Below are 17,905 nucleotides of genomic sequence, written 5' to 3'. Positions count from 1 at the left end.
TTTTATCTTTTTAATGAACAGAGAGATCTGGCTTGGAGTTGCATGCACCGCTGTCTTCCTTGCCGGGCATTCCAATACAGAAGAGGATTTGTGAGGTCTGCCATCTGCCCAAGAGCCGGATGCCAAGACGAGGAAACGGTGGAACATCTATTATGGACATGTAATTTTGCAAAGGATTTCTGGAGAAGACTGCTCCCCCTACTGGAAAGGGTGGCAGACCTCAAGGACTTTACATATAAAACTGTGCTATACGGACTTATGGAATGCCCCACAATGGACCAGTACACAATGGCTTGGAAGACAGTGAACTGCGCCAAGTCATCTCTCTGGAAAGCGCGCAACATTGCTATTTTTAAACAAGATGTTTTATCAGTGAATGATGTTTTAAGTTTATGTTTATGTGAAATGTATACTTATTATTTAATTGACAAAAAGAAGAATTTACATATTTCCAAAAAATGGCTTGTTGACCAATGGAACCTAATTATTTAAAATCTTTGTATTTTTTTGTTTTGTAAATTTCATTTGTCTTTTAACGTTTGGTATTTGTGTAATTATGCTTGTAATTTGTTAAAGTTTTAATAAACGGTTTTATCCCTCTGCAGGGGATAGCCAAATTAAAAAAAAAAATCTGTTCTTATCAGTTTAATATCTGATACGTCCCCTATCTGGGGACCATATATTAAATGGATTTTTAGAACAGGGAGATGGAAAAAGAGCTTGCTCTGTCCACTCCACGCATTGACCTGGTATTGCAGTATCTCCAGGACCGGTGCACCCCTTCTTTAATGCAGTTTCTAAAATCAGAAAGAATTGAATTCAATGTTTTTTGTTCATTTTGCTTGTTTGTCGGATTTTGGGATGGACTCTTTGGCTTTGCTTTTCTTCTCCTCATTGGATTTTTCATGTTCAAAGTTGCAGAAGCCAGATTACAAGCTCATTTTGGTTCAACTTCAGCAACTGTGCATTGCATTGCCATGTAATGTGATGCAATGCTATCTTTCTAGCTCTCCCTTTTTACTTCCTTTTGGATAAACAGACATATTAGGCAAGCATTTTGGAGCTTTCACCTAAATAACTACAGGTGGTGAGATAAGCTGCACAATATAATTGACCTTTCAGTATATTGTTGCACACACACCATCTATTTAGCAAATGCCCTTGTTATCAACAGCAGCCTTTTAAACTCACCTGAGCTAACAGGTATGTGCGCTGGTTACTCTGCTGCGCTTAAAATTTCTTTTTTGGTTTGCTACAATGCCTTTTCTGAAACGTTGTCTCCCTCTGCTGGAACACTGACTTCTTTCATTTAATGCCTGCAGACTATAAAAGAGAACCCAACCCAAAAAGTTTGGTTGATTAGTCTGTGGCATTCTGTTAAACTGTTGCTTATGGCGGTCTCTGTGAGCTTCTCAGCGACATTCAGCCAGCCAGGTATCCTGCCTGCAGTAGATGGAATGTGGCAATGGAACGCTGGCTGCGCGTGTCATAATAGGCTCTGAGCCTTTATATACCTGTGCACAGCAGCAGCCACCTTCAGTCTGCTGCTGGACAGCCAGCAGCAGCAGCAGCAGGAGAGGTATGTAATCAGGAGCCCTCCTGCTAAGGGTAGACAGCTGCTCGTTCCACCCCACCCCCCGCCTTAATTGGTTCTCCTCCCTTCCAACGGTGTTGAGGCGGGTGGGAACAGCAGGGGGTGAAGGTGCTGTGTTTAAAGAGGTGGAGTTATGCAGATCTAAAACGCGTGGATTGCAGCAGCAGCAAGCCGAAAAGTGCAGGCATGTAAGGGATCTAGAGGTTGACAACATGTCTTCTTAACGGGAGTCCAGGAGCTCATCTCCACAAATGGACTTTTCAGGATCCTTGGGTGGCTCCGTAGTTTGAAACCAATTCTGGTTATCGCTTCTCGGCCTTTTGGCTAAGATCAAGTGTAGTATCTGTTCTTATCAGTTTAATATCTGATACGTCCCCTATCTGGGGACCATATATTAAATGGATTTTTAGAACAGGGAGATGGAAAAAGAGCTTGCTCTGTCCACTCCACGCATTGACCTGGTATTGCAGTATCTCCAGGACCGGTGCACCCCTTCTTTAATGCAGTTTCTAAAATCAGAAAGAATTGAATTCAATGTTTTTTGTTCATTTTGCTTGTTTGTCGGATTTTGGGATGGACTCTTTGGCTTTGCTTTTCTTCTCCTCATTGGATTTTTCATGTTCAAAGTTGCAGAAGCCAGATTACAAGCTCATTTTGGTTCAACTTCAGCAACTGTGCATTGCATTGCCATGTAATGTGATGCAATGCTATCTTTCTAGCTCTCCCTTTTTACTTCCTTTTGGATAAACAGACATATTAGGCAAGCATTTTGGAGCTTTCACCTAAATAACTACAGGTGGTGAGATAAGCTGCACAATATAATTGACCTTTCAGTATATTGTTGCACACACACCATCTATTTAGCAAATGCCCTTGTTATCAACAGCAGCCTTTTAAACTCACCTGAGCTAACAGGTATGTGCGCTGGTTACTCTGCTGCGCTTAAAATTTCTTTTTTGGTTTGCTACAATGCCTTTTCTGAAACGTTGTCTCCCTCTGCTGGAACACTGACTTCTTTCATTTAATGCCTGCAGACTATAAAAGAGAACCCAACCCAAAAAGTTTGGTTGATTAGTCTGTGGCATTCTGTTAAACTGTTGCTTATGGCGGTCTCTGTGAGCTTCTCAGCGACATTCAGCCAGCCAGGTATCCTGCCTGCAGTAGATGGAATGTGGCAATGGAACGCTGGCTGCGCGTGTCATAATAGGCTCTGAGCCTTTATATACCTGTGCACAGCAGCAGCCACCTTCAGTCTGCTGCTGGACAGCCAGCAGCAGCAGCAGCAGGAGAGGTATGTAATCAGGAGCCCTCCTGCTAAGGGTAGACAGCTGCTCGTTCCACCCCACCCCCCGCCTTAATTGGTTCTCCTCCCTTCCAACGGTGTTGAGGCGGGTGGGAACAGCAGGGGGTGAAGGTGCTGTGTTTAAAGAGGTGGAGTTATGCAGATCTAAAACGCGTGGATTGCAGCAGCAGCAAGCCGAAAAGTGCAGGCATGTAAGGGATCTAGAGGTTGACAACATGTCTTCTTAACGGGAGTCCAGGAGCTCATCTCCACAAATGAACTTTTCAGGATCCTTGGGTGGCTCCGTAGTTTGAAACCAATTCTGGTTATCGCTTCTCGGCCTTTTGGCTAAGATCAAGTGTAGTATCTGTTCTTATCAGTTTAATATCTGATACGTCCCCTATCTGGGGACCATATATTAAATGGATTTTTAGAACAGGGAGATGGAAAAAGAGCTTGCTCTGTCCACTCCACGCATTGACCTGGTATTGCAGTATCTCCAGGACCGGTGCACCCCTTCTTTAATGCAGTTTCTAAAATCAGAAAGAATTGAATTCAATGTTTTTTGTTCATTTTGCTTGTTTGTCGGATTTTGGGATGGACTCTTTGGCTTTGCTTTTCTTCTCCTCATTGGATTTTTCATGTTCAAAGTTGCAGAAGCCAGATTACAAGCTCATTTTGGTTCAACTTCAGCAACTGTGCATTGCATTGCCATGTAATGTGATGCAATGCTATCTTTCTAGCTCTCCCTTTTTACTTCCTTTTGGATAAACAGACATATTAGGCAAGCATTTTGGAGCTTTCACCTAAATAACTACAGGTGGTGAGATAAGCTGCACAATATAATTGACCTTTCAGTATATTGTTGCACACACACCATCTATTTAGCAAATGCCCTTGTTATCAACAGCAGCCTTTTAAACTCACCTGAGCTAACAGGTATGTGCGCTGGTTACTCTGCTGCGCTTAAAATTTCTTTTTTGGTTTGCTACAATGCCTTTTCTGAAACGTTGTCTCCCTCTGCTGGAACACTGACTTCTTTCATTTAATGCCTGCAGACTATAAAAGAGAACCCAACCCAAAAAGTTTGGTTGATTAGTCTGTGGCATTCTGTTAAACTGTTGCTTATGGCGGTCTCTGTGAGCTTCTCAGCGACATTCAGCCAGCCAGGTATCCTGCCTGCAGTAGATGGAATGTGGCAATGGAACGCTGGCTGCGCGTGTCATAATAGGCTCTGAGCCTTTATATACCTGTGCACAGCAGCAGCCACCTTCAGTCTGCTGCTGGACAGCCAGCAGCAGCAGCAGCAGGAGAGGTATGTAATCAGGAGCCCTCCTGCTAAGGGTAGACAGCTGCTCGTTCCACCCCACCCCCCGCCTTAATTGGTTCTCCTCCCTTCCAACGGTGTTGAGGTGGGTGGGAACAGCAGGGGGTGAAGGTGCTGTGTTTAAAGAGGTGGAGTTATGCAGATCTAAAACGCGTGGATTGCAGCAGCAGCAAGCCGAAAAGTGCAGGCATGTAAGGGATCTAGAGGTTGACAACATGTCTTCTTAACGGGAGTCCAGGAGCTCATCTCCACAAATGGACTTTTCAGGATCCTTGGGTGGCTCCGTAGTTTGAAACCAATTCTGGTTATCGCTTCTCGGCCTTTTGGCTAAGATCAAGTGTAGTATCTGTTCTTATCAGTTTAATATCTGATACGTCCCCTATCTGGGGACCATATATTAAATGGATTTTTAGAACAGGGAGATGGAAAAAGAGCTTGCTCTGTCCACTCCACGCATTGACCTGGTATTGCAGTATCTCCAGGACCGGTGCACCCCTTCTTTAATGCAGTTTCTAAAATCAGAAAGAATTGAATTCAATGTTTTTTGTTCATTTTGCTTGTTTGTCGGATTTTGGGATGGACTCTTTGGCTTTGCTTTTCTTCTCCTCATTGGATTTTTCATGTTCAAAGTTGCAGAAGCCAGATTACAAGCTCATTTTGGTTCAACTTCAGCAACTGTGCATTGCATTGCCATGTAATGTGATGCAATGCTATCTTTCTAGCTCTCCCTTTTTACTTCCTTTTGGATAAACAGACATATTAGGCAAGCATTTTGGAGCTTTCACCTAAATAACTACAGGTGGTGAGATAAGCTGCACAATATAATTGACCTTTCAGTATATTGTTGCACACACACCATCTATTTAGCAAATGCCCTTGTTATCAACAGCAGCCTTTTAAACTCACCTGAGCTAACAGGTATGTGCGCTGGTTACTCTGCTGCGCTTAAAATTTCTTTTTTGGTTTGCTACAATGCCTTTTCTGAAACGTTGTCTCCCTCTGCTGGAACACTGACTTCTTTCATTTAATGCCTGCAGACTATAAAAGAGAACCCAACCCAAAAAGTTTGGTTGATTAGTCTGTGGCATTCTGTTAAACTGTTGCTTATGGCGGTCTCTGTGAGCTTCTCAGCGACATTCAGCCAGCCAGGTATCCTGCCTGCAGTAGATGGAATGTGGCAATGGAACGCTGGCTGCGCGTGTCATAATAGGCTCTGAGCCTTTATATACCTGTGCACAGCAGCAGCCACCTTCAGTCTGCTGCTGGACAGCCAGCAGCAGCAGCAGCAGGAGAGGTATGTAATCAGGAGCCCTCCTGCTAAGGGTAGACAGCTGCTCGTTCCACCTCACCCCCCGCCTTAATTGGTTCTCCTCCCTTCCAACGGTGTTGAGGCGGGTGGGAACAGCAGGGGGTGAAGGTGCTGTGTTTAAAGAGGTGGAGTTATGCAGATCTAAAACGCGTGGATTGCAGCAGCAGCAAGCCGAAAAGTGCAGGCATGTAAGGGATCTAGAGGTTGACAACATGTCTTCTTAACGGGAGTCCAGAAGCTCATCTCCACAAATGAACTTTTCAGGATCCTTGGGTGGCTCCGTAGTTTGAAACCAATTCTGGTTATCGCTTCTCGGCCTTTTGGTTAAGATCAAGTGTAGTATCTGTTCTTATCAGTTTAATATCTGATACGTCCCCTATCTGGGGACCATATATTAAATGGATTTTTAGAACAGGGAGATGGAAAAAGAGCTTGCTCTGTCCACTCCACGCATTGACCTGGTATTGCAGTATCTCCAGGACCGGTGCACCCCTTCTTTAATGCAGTTTCTAAAATCAGAAAGAATTGAATTCAATGTTTTTTGTTCATTTTGCTTGTTTGTCGGATTTTGGGATGGACTCTTTGGCTTTGCTTTTCTTCTCCTCATTGGATTTTTCATGTTCAAAGTTGCAGAAGCCAGATTACAAGCTCATTTTGGTTCAACTTCAGCAACTGTGCATTGCATTGCCATGTAATGTGATGCAATGCTATCTTTCTAGCTCTCCCTTTTTACTTCCTTTTGGATAAACAGACATATTAGGCAAGCATTTTGGAGCTTTCACCTAAATAACTACAGGTGGTGAGATAAGCTGCACAATATAATTGACCTTTCAGTATATTGTTGCACACACACCATCTATTTAGCAAATGCCCTTGTTATCAACAGCAGCCTTTTAAACTCACCTGAGCTAACAGGTATGTGCGCTGGTTACTCTGCTGCGCTTAAAATTTCTTTTTTGGTTTGCTACAATGCCTTTTCTGAAACGTTGTCTCCCTCTGCTGGAACACTGACTTCTTTCATTTAATGCCTGCAGACTATGAAAGAGAACCCAACCCAAAAAGTTTGGTTGATTAGTCTGTGGCATTCTGTTAAACTGTTGCTTATGGCGGTCTCTGTGAGCTTCTCAGCGACATTCAGCCAGCCAGGTATCCTGCCTGCAGTAGATGGAATGTGGCAATGGAACGCTGGCTGCGCGTGTCATAATAGGCTCTGAGCCTTTATATACCTGTGCACAGCAGCAGCCACCTTCAGTCTGCTGCTGGACAGCCAGCAGCAGCAGCAGCAGGAGAGGTATGTAATCAGGAGCCCTCCTGCTAAGGGTAGACAGCTGCTCGTTCCACCCCAACCCCCGCCTTAATTGGTTCTCCTCCATTCCAACGGTGTTGAGGCGGGTGGGAACAGCAGGGGGTGAAGGTGCTGTGTTTAAAGAGGTGGAGTTATGCAGATCTAAAACGCGTGGATTGCAGCAGCAGCAAGCCGAAAAGTGCAGGCATGTAAGGGATCTAGAGGTTGACAACATGTCTTCTTAACGGGAGTCCAGGAGCTCATCTCCACAAATGGACTTTTCAGGATCCTTGGGTGGCTCCGTAGTTTGAAACCAATTCTGGTTATCGCTTCTCGGCCTTTTGGCTAAGATCAAGTGTAGTATCTGTTCTTATCAGTTTAATATCTGATACGTCCCCTATCTGGGGACCATATATTAAATGGATTTTTAGAACAGGGAGATGGAAAAAGAGCTTGCTCTGTCCACTCCACGCATTGACCTGGTATTGCAGTATCTCCAGGACCGGTGCACCCCTTCTTTAATGCAGTTTCTAAAATCAGAAAGAATTGAATTCAATGTTTTTTGTTCATTTTGCTTGTTTGTCGGATTTTGGGATTGACTCTTTGGCTTTGCTTTTCTTCTCCTCATTGGATTTTTCATGTTCAAAGTTGCAGAAGCCAGATTACAAGCTCATTTTGGTTCAACTTCAGCAACTGTGCATTGCATTGCCATGTAATGTGATGCAATGCTATCTTTCTAGCTCTCCCTTTTTACTTCCTTTTGGATAAACAGACATATTAGGCAAGCATTTTGGAGCTTTCACCTAAATAACTACAGGTGGTGAGATAAGCTGCACAATATAATTGACCTTTCAGTATATTGTTGCACACACACCATCTATTTAGCAAATGCCCTTGTTATCAACAGCAGCCTTTTAAACTCACCTGAGCTAACAGGTATGTGCGCTGGTTACTCTGCTGCGCTTAAAATTTCTTTTTTGGTTTGCTACAATGCCTTTTCTGAAACGTTGTCTCCCTCTGCTGGAACACTGACTTCTTTCATTTAATGCCTGCAGACTATAAAAGAGAACCCAACCCAAAAAGTTTGGTTGATTAGTCTGTGGCATTCTGTTAAACTGTTGCTTATGGCGGTCTCTGTGAGCTTCTCAGCGACATTCAGCCAGCCAGGTATCCTGCCTGCAGTAGATGGAATGTGGCAATGGAACGCTGGCTGCGCGTGTCATAATAGGCTCTGAGCCTTTATATACCTGTGCACAGCAGCAGCCACCTTCAGTCTGCTGCTGGACAGCCAGCAGCAGCAGCAGCAGGAGAGGTATGTAATCAGGAGCCCTCCTGCTAAGGGTAGACAGCTGCTCGTTCCACCCCACCCCCCGCCTTAATTGGTTCTCCTCCCTTCCAACGGTGTTGAGGCGGGTGGGAACAGCAGGGGGTGAAGGTGCTGTGTTTAAAGAGGTGGAGTTATGCAGATCTAAAACGCGTGGATTGCAGCAGCAGCAAGCCGAAAAGTGCAGGCATGTAAGGGATCTAGAGGTTGACAACATGTCTTCTTAACGGGAGTCCAGGAGCTCATCTCCACAAATGGACTTTTCAGGATCCTTGGGTGGCTCCGTAGTTTGAAACCAATTCTGGTTATCGCTTCTCGGCCTTTTGGCTAAGATCAAGTGTAGTATCTGTTCTTATCAGTTTAATATCTGATACGTCCCCTATCTGGGGACCATATATTAAATGGATTTTTAGAACAGGGAGATGGAAAAAGAGCTTGCTCTGTCCACTCCACGCATTGACCTGGTATTGCAGTATCTCCAGGACCGGTGCACCCCTTCTTTAATGCAGTTTCTAAAATCAGAAAGAATTGAATTCAATGTTTTTTGTTCATTTTGCTTGTTTGTCGGATTTTGGGATGGACTCTTTGGCTTTGCTTTTCTTCTCCTCATTGGATTTTTCATGTTCAAAGTTGCAGAAGCCAGATTACAAGCTCATTTTGGTTCAACTTCAGCAACTGTGCATTGCATTGCCATGTAATGTGATGCAATGCTATCTTTCTAGCTCTCCCTTTTTACTTCCTTTTGGATAAACAGACATATTAGGCAAGCATTTTGGAGCTTTCACCTAAATAACTACAGGTGGTGAGATAAGCTGCACAATATAATTGACCTTTCAGTATATTGTTGCACACACACCATCTATTTAGCAAATGCCCTTGTTATCAACAGCAGCCTTTTAAACTCACCTGAGCTAACAGGTATGTGCGCTGGTTACTCTGCTGCGCTTAAAATTTCTTTTTTGGTTTGCTACAATGCCTTTTCTGAAACGTTGTCTCCCTCTGCTGGAACACTGACTTCTTTCATTTAATGCCTGCAGACTATAAAAGAGAACCCAACCCAAAAAGTTTGGTTGATTAGTCTGTGGCATTCTGTTAAACTGTTGCTTATGGCGGTCTCTGTGAGCTTCTCAGCGACATTCAGCCAGCCAGGTATCCTGCCTGCAGTAGATGGAATGTGGCAATGGAACGCTGGCTGCGCGTGTCATAATAGGCTCTGAGCCTTTATATACCTGTGCACAGCAGCAGCCACCTTCAGTCTGCTGCTGGACAGCCAGCAGCAGCAGCAGCAGGAGAGGTATGTAATCAGGAGCCCTCCTGCTAAGGGTAGACAGCTGCTCGTTCCACCCCACCCCCCGCCTTAATTGGTTCTCCTCCCTTCCAACGGTGTTGAGGCGGGTGGGAACAGCAGGGGGTGAAGGTGCTGTGTTTAAAGAGGTGGAGTTATGCAGATCTAAAACGCGTGGATTGCAGCAGCAGCAAGCCGAAAAGTGCAGGCATGTAAGGGATCTAGAGGTTGACAACATGTCTTCTTAACGGGAGTCCAGGAGCTCATCTCCACAAATGGACTTTTCAGGATCCTTGGGTGGCTCCGTAGTTTGAAACCAATTCTGGTTATCGCTTCTCGGCCTTTTGGCTAAGATCAAGTGTAGTATCTGTTCTTATCAGTTTAATATCTGATACGTCCCCTATCTGGGGACCATATATTAAATGGATTTTTAGAACAGGGAGATGGAAAAAGAGCTTGCTCTGTCCACTCCACGCATTGACCTGGTATTGCAGTATCTCCAGGACCGGTGCACCCCTTCTTTAATGCAGTTTCTAAAATCAGAAAGAATTGAATTCAATGTTTTTTGTTCATTTTGCTTGTTTGTCGGATTTTGGGATGGACTCTTTGGCTTTGCTTTTCTTCTCCTCATTGGATTTTTCATGTTCAAAGTTGCAGAAGCCAGATTACAAGCTCATTTTGGTTCAACTTCAGCAACTGTGCATTGCATTGCCATGTAATGTGATGCAATGCTATCTTTCTAGCTCTCCCTTTTTACTTCCTTTTGGATAAACAGACATATTAGGCAAGCATTTTGGAGCTTTCACCTAAATAACTACAGGTGGTGAGATAAGCTGCACAATATAATTGACCTTTCAGTATATTGTTGCACACACACCATCTATTTAGCAAATGCCCTTGTTATCAACAGCAGCCTTTTAAACTCACCTGAGCTAACAGGTATGTGCGCTGGTTACTCTGCTGCGCTTAAAATTTCTTTTTTGGTTTGCTACAATGCCTTTTCTGAAACGTTGTCTCCCTCTGCTGGAACACTGACTTCTTTCATTTAATGCCTGCAGACTATAAAAGAGAACCCAACCCAAAAAGTTTGGTTGATTAGTCTGTGGCATTCTGTTAAACTGTTGCTTATGGCGGTCTCTGTGAGCTTCTCAGCGACATTCAGCCAGCCAGGTATCCTGCCTGCAGTAGATGGAATGTGGCAATGGAACGCTGGCTGCGCGTGTCATAATAGGCTCTGAGCCTTTATATACCTGTGCACAGCAGCAGCCACCTTCAGTCTGCTGCTGGACAGCCAGCAGCAGCAGCAGCAGGAGAGGTATGTAATCAGGAGCCCTCCTGCTAAGGGTAGACAGCTGCTCGTTCCACCCCACCCCCCGCCTTAATTGGTTCTCCTCCCTTCCAACGGTGTTGAGGCGGGTGGGAACAGCAGGGGGTGAAGGTGCTGTGTTTAAAGAGGTGGAGTTATGCAGATCTAAAACGCGTGGATTGCAGCAGCAGCAAGCCGAAAAGTGCAGGCATGTAAGGGATCTAGAGGTTGACAACATGTCTTCTTAACGGGAGTCCAGGAGCTCATCTCCACAAATGGACTTTTCAGGATCCTTGGGTGGCTCCGTAGTTTGAAACCAATTCTGGTTATCGCTTCTCGGCCTTTTGGCTAAGATCAAGTGTAGTATCTGTTCTTATCAGTTTAATATCTGATACGTCCCCTATCTGGGGACCATATATTAAATGGATTTTTAGAACAGGGAGATGGAAAAAGAGCTTGCTCTGTCCACTCCACGCATTGACCTGGTATTGCAGTATCTCCAGGACCGGTGCACCCCTTCTTTAATGCAGTTTCTAAAATCAGAAAGAATTGAATTCAATGTTTTTTGTTCATTTTGCTTGTTTGTCGGATTTTGGGATGGACTCTTTGGCTTTGCTTTTCTTCTCCTCATTGGATTTTTCATGTTCAAAGTTGCAGAAGCCAGATTACAAGCTCATTTTGGTTCAACTTCAGCAACTGTGCATTGCATTGCCATGTAATGTGATGCAATGCTATCTTTCTAGCTCTCCCTTTTTACTTCCTTTTGGATAAACAGACATATTAGGCAAGCATTTTGGAGCTTTCACCTAAATAACTACAGGTGGTGAGATAAGCTGCACAATATAATTGACCTTTCAGTATATTGTTGCACACACACCATCTATTTAGCAAATGCCCTTGTTATCAACAGCAGCCTTTTAAACTCACCTGAGCTAACAGGTATGTGCGCTGGTTACTCTGCTGCGCTTAAAATTTCTTTTTTGGTTTGCTACAATGCCTTTTCTGAAACGTTGTCTCCCTCTGCTGGAACACTGACTTCTTTCATTTAATGCCTGCAGACTATAAAAGAGAACCCAACCCAAAAAGTTTGGTTGATTAGTCTGTGGCATTCTGTTAAACTGTTGCTTATGGCGGTCTCTGTGAGCTTCTCAGCGACATTCAGCCAGCCAGGTATCCTGCCTGCAGTAGATGGAATGTGGCAATGGAACGCTGGCTGCGCGTGTCATAATAGGCTCTGAGCCTTTATATACCTGTGCACAGCAGCAGCCACCTTCAGTCTGCTGCTGGACAGCCAGCAGCAGCAGCAGCAGGAGAGGTATGTAATCAGGAGCCCTCCTGCTAAGGGTAGACAGCTGCTCGTTCCACCCCACCCCCCGCCTTAATTGGTTCTCCTCCCTTCCAACGGTGTTGAGGCGGGTGGGAACAGCAGGGGGTGAAGGTGCTGTGTTTAAAGAGGTGGAGTTATGCAGATCTAAAACGCGTGGATTGCAGCAGCAGCAAGCCGAAAAGTGCAGGCATGTAAGGGATCTAGAGGTTGACAACATGTCTTCTTAACGGGAGTCCAGGAGCTCATCTCCACAAATGGACTTTTCAGGATCCTTGGGTGGCTCCGTAGTTTGAAACCAATTCTGGTTATCGCTTCTCGGCCTTTTGGCTAAGATCAAGTGTAGTATCTGTTCTTATCAGTTTAATATCTGATACGTCCCCTATCTGGGGACCATATATTAAATGGATTTTTAGAACAGGGAGATGGAAAAAGAGCTTGCTCTGTCCACTCCACGCATTGACCTGGTATTGCAGTATCTCCAGGACCGGTGCACCCCTTCTTTAATGCAGTTTCTAAAATCAGAAAGAATTGAATTCAATGTTTTTTGTTCATTTTGCTTGTTTGTCGGATTTTGGGATGGACTCTTTGGCTTTGCTTTTCTTCTCCTCATTGGATTTTTCATGTTCAAAGTTGCAGAAGCCAGATTACAAGCTCATTTTGGTTCAACTTCAGCAACTGTGCATTGCATTGCCATGTAATGTGATGCAATGCTATCTTTCTAGCTCTCCCTTTTTACTTCCTTTTGGATAAACAGACATATTAGGCAAGCATTTTGGAGCTTTCACCTAAATAACTACAGGTGGTGAGATAAGCTGCACAATATAATTGACCTTTCAGTATATTGTTGCACACACACCATCTATTTAGCAAATGCCCTTGTTATCAACAGCAGCCTTTTAAACTCACCTGAGCTAACAGGTATGTGCGCTGGTTACTCTGCTGCGCTTAAAATTTCTTTTTTGGTTTGCTACAATGCCTTTTCTGAAACGTTGTCTCCCTCTGCTGGAACACTGACTTCTTTCATTTAATGCCTGCAGACTATAAAAGAGAACCCAACCCAAAAAGTTTGGTTGATTAGTCTGTGGCATTCTGTTAAACTGTTGCTTATGGCGGTCTCTGTGAGCTTCTCAGCGACATTCAGCCAGCCAGGTATCCTGCCTGCAGTAGATGGAATGTGGCAATGGAACGCTGGCTGCGCGTGTCATAATAGGCTCTGAGCCTTTATATACCTGTGCACAGCAGCAGCCACCTTCAGTCTGCTGCTGGACAGCCAGCAGCAGCAGCAGCAGGAGAGGTATGTAATCAGGAGCCCTCCTGCTAAGGGTAGACAGCTGCTCGTTCCACCCCACCCCCCGCCTTAATTGGTTCTCCTCCCTTCCAACGGTGTTGAGGCGGGTGGGAACAGCAGGGGGTGAAGGTGCTGTGTTTAAAGAGGTGGAGTTATGCAGATCTAAAACGCGTGGATTGCAGCAGCAGCAAGCCGAAAAGTGCAGGCATGTAAGGGATCTAGAGGTTGACAACATGTCTTCTTAACGGGAGTCCAGGAGCTCATCTCCACAAATGGACTTTTCAGGATCCTTGGGTGGCTCCGTAGTTTGAAACCAATTCTGGTTATCGCTTCTCGGCCTTTTGGCTAAGATCAAGTGTAGTATCTGTTCTTATCAGTTTAATATCTGATACGTCCCCTATCTGGGGACCATATATTAAATGGATTTTTAGAACAGGGAGATGGAAAAAGAGCTTGCTCTGTCCACTCCACGCATTGACCTGGTATTGCAGTATCTCCAGGACCGGTGCACCCCTTCTTTAATGCAGTTTCTAAAATCAGAAAGAATTGAATTCAATGTTTTTTGTTCATTTTGCTTGTTTGTCGGATTTTGGGATGGACTCTTTGGCTTTGCTTTTCTTCTCCTCATTGGATTTTTCATGTTCAAAGTTGCAGAAGCCAGATTACAAGCTCATTTTGGTTCAACTTCAGCAACTGTGCATTGCATTGCCATGTAATGTGATGCAATGCTATCTTTCTAGCTCTCCCTTTTTACTTCCTTTTGGATAAACAGACATATTAGGCAAGCATTTTGGAGCTTTCACCTAAATAACTACAGGTGGTGAGATAAGCTGCACAATATAATTGACCTTTCAGTATATTGTTGCACACACACCATCTATTTAGCAAATGCCCTTGTTATCAACAGCAGCCTTTTAAACTCACCTGAGCTAACAGGTATGTGCGCTGGTTACTCTGCTGCGCTTAAAATTTCTTTTTTGGTTTGCTACAATGCCTTTTCTGAAACGTTGTCTCCCTCTGCTGGAACACTGACTTCTTTCATTTAATGCCTGCAGACTATAAAAGAGAACCCAACCCAAAAAGTTTGGTTGATTAGTCTGTGGCATTCTGTTAAACTGTTGCTTATGGCGGTCTCTGTGAGCTTCTCAGCGACATTCAGCCAGCCAGGTATCCTGCCTGCAGTAGATGGAATGTGGCAATGGAACGCTGGCTGCGCGTGTCATAATAGGCTCTGAGCCTTTATATACCTGTGCACAGCAGCAGCCACCTTCAGTCTGCTGCTGGACAGCCAGCAGCAGCAGCAGCAGGAGAGGTATGTAATCAGGAGCCCTCCTGCTAAGGGTAGACAGCTGCTCGTTCCACCCCACCCCCCGCCTTAATTGGTTCTCCTCCCTTCCAACGGTGTTGAGGCGGGTGGGAACAGCAGGGGGTGAAGGTGCTGTGTTTAAAGAGGTGGAGTTATGCAGATCTAAAACGCGTGGATTGCAGCAGCAGCAAGCCGAAAAGTGCAGGCATGTAAGGGATCTAGAGGTTGACAACATGTCTTCTTAACGGGAGTCCAGGAGCTCACCTCCACAAATGAACTTTTCAGGATCCTTGGGTGGCTCCGTAGTTTGAAACCAATTCTGGTTATCGCTTCTCGGCCTTTTGGCTAAGATCAAGTGTAGTATCTGTTCTTATCAGTTTAATATCTGATACGTCCCCTATCTGGGGACCATATATTAAATGGATTTTTAGAACAGGGAGATGGAAAAAGAGCTTGCTCTGTCCACTCCACGCATTGACCTGGTATTGCAGTATCTCCAGGACCGGTGCACCCCTTCTTTAATGCAGTTTCTAAAATCAGAAAGAATTGAATTCAATGTTTTTTGTTCATTTTGCTTGTTTGTCGGATTTTGGGATGGACTCTTTGGCTTTGCTTTTCTTCTCCTCATTGGATTTTTCATGTTCAAAGTTGCAGAAGCCAGATTACAAGCTCATTTTGGTTCAACTTCAGCAACTGTGCATTGCATTGCCATGTAATGTGATGCAGTGCTATCTTTCTAGCTCTCCCTTTTTACTTCCTTTTGGATAAACAGACATATTAGGCAAGCATTTTGGAGCTTTCACCTAAATAACTACAGGTGGTGAGATAAGCTGCACAATATAATTGACCTTTCAGTATATTGTTGCACACACACCATCTATTTAGCAAATGCCCTTGTTATCAACAGCAGCCTTTTAAACTCACCTGAGCTAACAGGTATGTGCGCTGGTTACTCTGCTGCGCTTAAAATTTCTTTTTTGGTTTGCTACAATGCCTTTTCTGAAACGTTGTCTCCCTCTGCTGGAACACTGACTTCTTTCATTTAATGCCTGCAGACTATAAAAGAGAACCCAACCCAAAAAGTTTGGTTGATTAGTCTGTGGCATTCTGTTAAACTGTTGCTTATGGCGGTCTCTGTGAGCTTCTCAGCGACATTCAGCCAGCCAGGTATCCTGCCTGCAGTAGATGGAATGTGGCAATGGAACGCTGGCTGCGCGTGTCATAATAGGCTCTGAGCCTTTATATACCTGTGCACAGCAGCAGCCACCTTCAGTCTGCTGCTGGACAGCCAGCAGCAGCAGCAGCAGGAGAGGTATGTAATCAGGAGCCCTCCTGCTAAGGGTAGACAGCTGCTCGTTCCACCCCACCCCCCGCCTTAATTGGTTCTCCTCCCTTCCAACGGTGTTGAGGCGGGTGCGAACAGCAGGGGGTGAAGGTGCTGTGTTTAAAGAGGTGGAGTTATGCAGATCTAAAACGCGTGGATTGCAGCAGCAGCAAGCCGAAAAGTGCAGGCATGTAAGGGATCTAGAGGTTGACAACATGTCTTCTTAACGGGAGTCCAGGAGCTCATCTCCACAAATGGACTTTTCAGGATCCTTGGGTGGCTCCGTAGTTTGAAACCAATTCTGGTTATCGCTTCTCGGCCTTTTGGCTAAGATCAAGTGTAGTATCTGTTCTTATCAGTTTAATATCTGATACGTCCCCTATCTGGGGACCATATATTAAATGGATTTTTAGAACAGGGAGATGGAAAAAGAGCTTGCTCTGTCCACTCCACGCATTGACCTGGTATTGCAGTATCTCCAGGACCGGTGCACCCCTTCTTTAATGCAGTTTCTAAAATCAGAAAGAATTGAATTCAATGTTTTTTGTTCATTTTGCTTGTTTGTCGGATTTTGGGATGGACTCTTTGGCTTTGCTTTTCTTCTCCTCATTGGATTTTTCATGTTCAAAGTTGCAGAAGCCAGATTACAAGCTCATTTTGGTTCAACTTCAGCAACTGTGCATTGCATTGCCATGTAATGTGATGCAATGCTATCTTTCTAGCTCTCCCTTTTTACTTCCTTTTGGATAAACAGACATATTAGGCAAGCATTTTGGAGCTTTCACCTAAATAACTACAGGTGGTGAGATAAGCTGCACAATATAATTGACCTTTCAGTATATTGTTGCACACACACCATCTATTTAGCAAATGCCCTTGTTATCAACAGCAGCCTTTTAAACTCACCTGAGCTAACAGGTATGTGCGCTGGTTACTCTGCTGCGCTTAAAATTTCTTTTTTGGTTTGCTACAATGCCTTTCCTGAAACGTTGTCTCCCTCTGCTGGAACACTGACTTCTTTCATTTAATGCCTGCAGACTATAAAAGAGAACCCAACCCAAAAAGTTTGGTTGATTAGTCTGTGGCATTCTGTTAAACTGTTGCTTATGGCGGTCTCTGTGAGCTTCTCAGCGACATTCAGCCAGCCAGGTATCCTGCCTGCAGTAGATGGAATGTGGCAATGGAACGCTGGCTGCGCGTGTCATAATAGGCTCTGAGCCTTTATATACCTGTGCACAGCAGCAGCCACCTTCAGTCTGCTGCTGGACAGCCAGCAGCAGCAGCAGCAGGAGAGGTATGTAATCAGGAGCCCTCCTGCTAAGGGTAGACAGCTGCTCGTTCCACCCCACCCCCCGCCTTAATTGGTTCTCCTCCCTTCCAACGGTGTTGAGGCGGGTGGGAACAGCAGGGGGTGAAGGTGCTGTGTTTAAAGAGGTGGAGTTATGCAGATCTAAAACGCGTGGATTGCAGCAGCAGCAAGCCGAAAAGTGCAGGCATGTAAGGGATCTAGAGGTTGACAACATGTCTTCTTAACGGGAGTCCAGGAGCTCATCTCCACAAATGGACTTTTCAGGATCCTTGGGTGGCTCCGTAGTTTGAAACCAATTCTGGTTATCGCTTCTCGGCCTTTTGGCTAAGATCAAGTGTAGTATCTGTTCTTATCAGTTTAATATCTGATACGTCCCCTATCTGGGGACCATATATTAAATGGATTTTTAGAACAGGGAGATGGAAAAAGAGCTTGCTCTGTCCACTCCACGCATTGACCTGGTATTGCAGTATCTCCAGGACCGGTGCACCCCTTCTTTAATGCAGTTTCTAAAATCAGAAAGAATTGAATTCAATGTTTTTTGTTCATTTTGCTTGTTTGTCGGATTTTGGGATGGACTCTTTGGCTTTGCTTTTCTTCTCCTCATTGGATTTTTCATGTTCAAAGTTGCAGAAGCCA

General features: G+C 44.6%; 14 non-coding genes across 14 annotated transcripts; all 14 read left to right on the top strand.

The window, feature by feature from the left end:
* The first annotated feature begins 593 nt into the window (after positions 1 to 593).
* Positions 594 to 783, top strand: LOC141192144 (U2 spliceosomal RNA). The gene has a single exon (XR_012265829.1). It is a non-coding gene; the product is annotated as a U2 spliceosomal RNA (small nuclear RNA).
* A 1,115-nt stretch (positions 784 to 1,898) lies between these two features.
* LOC141191972 (U2 spliceosomal RNA) lies at positions 1,899 to 2,089 on the top strand. Its single transcript, XR_012265668.1, has one exon. It is a non-coding gene; the product is annotated as a U2 spliceosomal RNA (small nuclear RNA).
* Positions 2,090 to 3,204: 1,115 nt separating this feature from the next.
* Positions 3,205 to 3,395, top strand: LOC141191971 (U2 spliceosomal RNA). Its single transcript, XR_012265667.1, has one exon. It is a non-coding gene; the product is annotated as a U2 spliceosomal RNA (small nuclear RNA).
* Positions 3,396 to 4,510: 1,115 nt separating this feature from the next.
* Positions 4,511 to 4,701, top strand: LOC141191970 (U2 spliceosomal RNA). The gene has a single exon (XR_012265666.1). It is a non-coding gene; the product is annotated as a U2 spliceosomal RNA (small nuclear RNA).
* Positions 4,702 to 5,816: 1,115 nt separating this feature from the next.
* LOC141192090 (U2 spliceosomal RNA) lies at positions 5,817 to 6,007 on the top strand. The gene has a single exon (XR_012265783.1). It is a non-coding gene; the product is annotated as a U2 spliceosomal RNA (small nuclear RNA).
* Positions 6,008 to 7,122: 1,115 nt separating this feature from the next.
* Positions 7,123 to 7,313, top strand: LOC141191969 (U2 spliceosomal RNA). The gene has a single exon (XR_012265665.1). It is a non-coding gene; the product is annotated as a U2 spliceosomal RNA (small nuclear RNA).
* A 1,115-nt stretch (positions 7,314 to 8,428) lies between these two features.
* On the top strand, positions 8,429 to 8,619 carry LOC141191967 (U2 spliceosomal RNA). The gene has a single exon (XR_012265663.1). It is a non-coding gene; the product is annotated as a U2 spliceosomal RNA (small nuclear RNA).
* A 1,115-nt stretch (positions 8,620 to 9,734) lies between these two features.
* LOC141191966 (U2 spliceosomal RNA) lies at positions 9,735 to 9,925 on the top strand. Its single transcript, XR_012265662.1, has one exon. It is a non-coding gene; the product is annotated as a U2 spliceosomal RNA (small nuclear RNA).
* A 1,115-nt stretch (positions 9,926 to 11,040) lies between these two features.
* LOC141191965 (U2 spliceosomal RNA) lies at positions 11,041 to 11,231 on the top strand. The gene has a single exon (XR_012265661.1). It is a non-coding gene; the product is annotated as a U2 spliceosomal RNA (small nuclear RNA).
* Positions 11,232 to 12,346: 1,115 nt separating this feature from the next.
* Positions 12,347 to 12,537, top strand: LOC141191964 (U2 spliceosomal RNA). Its single transcript, XR_012265660.1, has one exon. It is a non-coding gene; the product is annotated as a U2 spliceosomal RNA (small nuclear RNA).
* Positions 12,538 to 13,652: 1,115 nt separating this feature from the next.
* LOC141191963 (U2 spliceosomal RNA) lies at positions 13,653 to 13,843 on the top strand. The gene has a single exon (XR_012265659.1). It is a non-coding gene; the product is annotated as a U2 spliceosomal RNA (small nuclear RNA).
* Positions 13,844 to 14,958: 1,115 nt separating this feature from the next.
* On the top strand, positions 14,959 to 15,149 carry LOC141191962 (U2 spliceosomal RNA). Its single transcript, XR_012265658.1, has one exon. It is a non-coding gene; the product is annotated as a U2 spliceosomal RNA (small nuclear RNA).
* A 1,115-nt stretch (positions 15,150 to 16,264) lies between these two features.
* LOC141191961 (U2 spliceosomal RNA) lies at positions 16,265 to 16,455 on the top strand. The gene has a single exon (XR_012265657.1). It is a non-coding gene; the product is annotated as a U2 spliceosomal RNA (small nuclear RNA).
* Positions 16,456 to 17,570: 1,115 nt separating this feature from the next.
* Positions 17,571 to 17,761, top strand: LOC141191960 (U2 spliceosomal RNA). The gene has a single exon (XR_012265656.1). It is a non-coding gene; the product is annotated as a U2 spliceosomal RNA (small nuclear RNA).
* The last annotated feature ends 144 nt before the right edge of the window (positions 17,762 to 17,905 follow it).

Source organism: Phyllobates terribilis, unplaced genomic scaffold, assembly GCF_046119375.1.
Source record: "Phyllobates terribilis strain yellow unplaced genomic scaffold, ASM4611937v1 Scaffold_52__1_contigs__length_9100884, whole genome shotgun sequence".
NCBI lineage: Eukaryota > Metazoa > Chordata > Amphibia > Anura > Dendrobatidae > Phyllobates > Phyllobates terribilis.
This window is presented reverse-complemented; position numbering and strand designations above follow the sequence as displayed.